Source organism: Onychostruthus taczanowskii, unplaced genomic scaffold (genome assembly GCF_017590055.1).
Source record: "Onychostruthus taczanowskii isolate IOZ18803 unplaced genomic scaffold, ASM1759005v1 scaffold4, whole genome shotgun sequence".
NCBI classification, from domain to species: Eukaryota; Metazoa; Chordata; class Aves; order Passeriformes; family Passeridae; genus Onychostruthus; species Onychostruthus taczanowskii.
In genome coordinates, this window is record NW_024501459.1 from 12683420 (window position 1) to 12688294 (window position 4875).

The following is a 4875-nucleotide window of genomic DNA, read 5'->3' on the forward strand; positions in this document are numbered from 1 at the left end:
AAGGAGATGGACTGTAGAAAGTGTCCAGTCTTGTACATTCTCCCTGTAGAGCTTCTCCTATTATCACTGTTGGAGACAGAAAACTGGACTTGATGGTCTGACCCCAAAGAGCATTTTTTTAATATATCTGTCAGTGTCTTATGTGTGATTGCAAAAGCTGGAAGAGCAGGAAGTTATATCATCTTGAGTGAGAGAGTGGTATCTATGAGAAGCAATGGCTTCCATCTTTTGGTGTTATCTTAATCCAGGACTGGGTACCAAAAGGGAGTTTCTGTTTGTCATAGCTGTAATATACAGGCTGAATATCAACTTTTTTGCCTTTTTGGAATGCAGTTTTCTAGTCTTCTAAATATTTATCAACATGCAAGCATATTTTAATGAATGAAGAATACAATACTCCAAACCATATTTGACCATTATCCCAATTTGAAGTCATTAATCATAGTAGTAAATGGGATTTTTAGCACAGCAGAGGCACAAAATTAGCTCATTGATATTAGCTACTTAGCATTGCTTGTCATTTCACTTGGATCATTCTGGATGGATTGGAATGAGCAAAAGATAAGAAAGATGTAATTAAATAGTAGGCTCCATTTTGATTTACATCACACATAGGATAAATTAAAAATCAACTCTATGCACGCGTTACATAAATATAACACATTTTGTCTAAGAGTAAGGGAATGCCATTAACTTCTGTTTTATTTCAGACCTGTTTGAGCAAAGCATTAGGACATTACATCCCTTGCATGCAAAAGTATTTTCTTCTTTTCATAGAGCTACATAACTATGAGGTCCAGAGTCCTATGAAGTACCTAACCAGACTATGGGTCATTATTATTGTTCACTGAGGTAGGATGAACAGTGAATCATAGATTTCCCTGGTGCATTTTTTGCGTGTGCAAAAATTTTAGATTTGTTGAGATAACAAGCTTGGTGGATTTGGTAGTGTTAGGTTAATGGCTGGACTCAATGATGGTAAAGTCCTTTCCCAACTTAAATGGTTCTATGCTTCTGTAGCTCACACACTGGCAAGCCTCCTAGTGATCTGTTATTCCTATATTCTTTTGTGCATTCTCTTCACCTGCTGCTATTAAAAATTAGATTGCTTACATCTGTTTGTCTCCTAGTTCTTTCACAGAAGCTTTAAAAACCTATAGTTTTCCAAGCTGTATTGTATTTCATATTTTCTGCTTACTGGAGGTTGTTCTGGGGAAAGGCTTATAGATGTTGATTTGGAGTTAAGGCTCTGTTCCATTTTCCTGCCTGTATTGTAGTTTCTCTCCTACCACTTCTGACCTGCCAGCGGCTCGGCATCTATTATGAACTTCATTGATCTTTTTCACCACTTCACTCTCATACAGATTGTCTACTCATCATCCTAGACAGCATTGCATAAATTTACATAATGTCCAAAAATATTTACTCTTGTTAAAAAACATAGCTAAGACTCCTACAGTGAAGGAGCAACCTCCTACAGTGCTTTCTGAGCCACTCTCATTCTCTGATCTCCCTGGGAGGAGTCTAGGTCTTAATTTTCTTTGTCACTTGAGAAGGGAGAATCATTTTACCCCTCTCTCACATGAAATCACTCCTAGTCATCATACCTGCACTCAACTTTCACGTATTTCTAGGGACACAAATCTATGTACTAGTCCTGCTCTTGAGTCAGATGAGCATTTGCTGCTGAGTTTTCTAGTTATGGAAACCAAGCAAGCTAGTCACCAGGGAATGTACAAAGTATAAATGTTTTATCTGTTTTCCACCTTATCCTGTCAATCTTTGCCTGAGGCCTCCAGTATTGGAAATGGCACTGTTGGCTAACCTCAAGGACTATCTAGATACTACATTTCTTAACACTGAAATTCACTTTACAATTACAGCCAAGGGAGTACATCATGATTTTTTGCAGAGTAATCTCTGTGTGTATGCTTAATTCCATGCTTTTCCACCCCAGTTTTCCCTTCCATTTTTCAAATATTCTAATTATCCATTAGGTTATAGAGGTGCCTCTCTTTGAAGTACTAATTACATTTATTACTCTTTCTGATTCTCTTTTTTCTTTGACCAGATTGAAAGTTAGTGCTTAATAATCACAAATTCTTAGGTAACCATCAGTTTCCAGCTCAAAAATTAAACAGTCTTTATCTCTTACGATGTTGGTCAAAACACCCTTAATTACAATAGCATTATGCCATAGCTGTATTTCTTAGAAAAAAAACATTAATGATGAGTTATTGGTAGATACTGTAACACTCATTTCTAATCATTCCTTTTCTTCTCCTTGTTTCTTTGTGTACAACTCTGACAGTTTCCATTCTGATTTTTGTCCAAGTGCCAGAAGCAGTTTCTTTTCAGTCCTTAATTTTCAGTTCTGCTGTCTGTTACCATTACAGCCTCAATGTGTAAATAGCAATCACAGCAAATTCTTTCAAGTTTAGCTGAAAACTGATCTGTTTCAGGTGGGCTGTTCAAGAAATTTGCCATCTGGGGGACACATCATTTTACTGGGTTTGCCTGCATGGCTCAACCTTGGCAAAATGATGGGATAAAAGCAACTGAAAAAGGCAGGAAAGAGTAACAGGATGGGTGAGTGTGACAGTCAGACTATTCACCACAGACTGATAATTCTGAAGAGGAAGATGACCATCAGCTGGATTAAATGCTAACCGAGGGACTTCCGAGACTTTTGAGAGAGAAGAGTCAGCTTGAAAAGAAACAAGTATAGGAGAAGAGAAGCTCTGAGACCTGTAATGTGAGGGAAAAATGGAAGCACAACAAGCAATAGGGATGACATGATCTTGGTGGATGTGACCCAGTGGCTCTTGGAGCTCTGACTGGACCTGGACACATGACATCCCTGTGGATGCCCCCAGGCCAGCATGCTGGCACCCAGGCTGCATTTCATGGAAGGATGTTTAGGCATTTGGGCATGTGTAATAGCAATCTGTAGTACTGTGGTTTATCTCTTGTGTTGTAGATACATATCCTAATTTATAGATTATTGCTTGACAGTTGAATTTTTAATAAATCAATGAACAGGTTTGAATCTGATTTGATCAAAATAATAAGAATATTTTTTTCCTTTCACTTTTTTCCAGTATCATATAGTAAACACACATATAGTGCGCAGCCAGTGTATGTAAAAACTTGAACTAAAAAAACAATGTGTAAGTAGATTATTTTTTAAATTAAATTAAACCACACTGGGTAATACAAATACAGCACAATGAATTTTTGCATCTCAACAGACAATCAGAAGTTATTGAGTCACCACCTATCAGCTGTCCAACTGGGCATTGGCAATGTCTGTTTCATCACTCAATAGCAATTTAAAGTCAAGTTTGAAAGAAAAAAGCAACATATCATTTAATTGCACATTTGATTGCAGCAAATTTCCCATTTTTACATTAAAAAAAGTAATTTTACTGATTCAGGCTGATATAAAATTTTCATCACTAATTAATTTTCTAAATTTTTTTATTCTTTAGGATGTTTTCTCTGAGACATTGCTGAGGGAACATTTCAGTATTGGAAATGAGCTCTACTTTTTAATAAGGTTGAAAAGGAGAATGTAAAAGGATTATAATTAGGTAAACTCCCAGATGAGTCTCTCCTCAAAAATAATTAATTGTAAGGACTTAGAAGGAAATAACCTTGTAATTTCTGATTTCTTTGCTTGAAAAATTCAGCTATTTACATTGCATTAGTTGCGAGTCAAAAAGGTATAAAATTTTTTGTTTCTGTAAAGTGATGTTTGAAATCAGACTCCTGTCAGACTGAATAGTGAAAATTAAATCACTCATGCATCTCAAATATTGTGTGTCCAGTCTTTTCACACAATAACTTTTTTGGCTGGGAGTTGAAAACTATTGTGTTTTTTCCAATACTGTACTAAAAATGGGAAAACTTTTGCATTATAATAGCTAAAAAAGTCTAGATTTTTCTTTAAAAGTGCCATATAAATATTCTTTTAAATATGGAATGTCAAGAAATTGAAATCTGGAATTTATTTTGATTGTGTTATTTTTGTTTTATTGTTGTTTTTTTTTCCCCCCCAGGAAGTTTAAAATTTGTAAAAAAATGTGAATTACCAAGACTACCATTATGGTGATAGTATAGTGAAATAGTACTAAAAACTCTTTCAGAAATCACTTGCTGGACAGTAATAACCAACAAAATCTTTAAAATACAACAATGCAATGACTTTTAAGAGTTGAACGGTGAGGGTGTTGAACTAAGAATTCAAATACTTTTTATAGCAGGAGAATAAACACACAGTGTAACTCTAAAGCAAACAGTTCATTAGAGTAATCTCACAAAAAAAATAGGTTTGGAAATGTATTTGTTTATGTTCGATAGAAGTTACTGAAGTAATTTTTTAAATTTCAGAAATATTCACGGAAATGTCAACTTGTACGTCTTATCATTTGCTAGTGAATACTGGAAAACTGCTTTCCCTTGAGACCCACCCAAGTGTGCTGAGGGAGCTGGCAGAAACCTCTTTCGATAATTTACCAACGGTCCTTTTTATCCAAGGAGGTCCCAGTGGACAGGAACACTAGCAAATGTGACACCCATCTCCATGAGAGGATGAAAGGAAGGTTTGGAGAACAACAGACCTTTCATTTTGACCTTGGTGATAGGGAAAGTTATGGAGAAGATTGTCTTGGGCACCATCACACCGTACGTAAAGGACAACAAGGCCATCAGGCTTGGTCGACATGGGCAGGTCCTGTTTGACAAACCTCATCTCCTTCTATGACAAAGTGAGCTACTCAGTGGATGAAGAAAAATGCCATGCATGTTGTATATGTGGGTCTTAGTGAAGATTTTGTCACCATTCCTCACAGCATTCTTCTGGAGAAAATGTCT